This window comes from Etheostoma spectabile, chromosome 9, assembly GCF_008692095.1.
Source record: "Etheostoma spectabile isolate EspeVRDwgs_2016 chromosome 9, UIUC_Espe_1.0, whole genome shotgun sequence".
In the NCBI taxonomy this organism is placed as follows: domain Eukaryota; kingdom Metazoa; phylum Chordata; class Actinopteri; order Perciformes; family Percidae; genus Etheostoma; species Etheostoma spectabile.
The window spans coordinates 9392681-9393077 of NC_045741.1; positions in this window are offsets into that span (position 1 = coordinate 9392681).

Genomic DNA, 397 nt, shown 5'->3' on the forward strand with positions numbered 1-397 from the left:
TACCCGTCTCCAATGTGGAGGAAATTCAAGTGGGATTACAAAGTTTGGTATAATACATAGTATGCTAAAGGTATAGTCGGTCATTTTATTGGGTAAAATGTCCTATCAGACGAGTGTGCAAGATTGTTATGGGACTCTGCATATTCGATTCATGTATTTAAATGTAACTAGTATATAGATAGCCTATTTGCAGACCAAGTGAAACATGTAAAAACAGCCATGACATACTTAATGTAGTGACAGGCAGTCTTTACAATTTATTTTTTTATGTTTGTGTCATTCAGAATCCTCTTTCTCCTCCAAAATGCCACTAGAGACTGGCTTCTGTACCTGTTAAGGTGGTCCATGCACATGGCCGCTGGAACAAGCGGTGCGGAGGGTGCTGCAGCACCCCCTA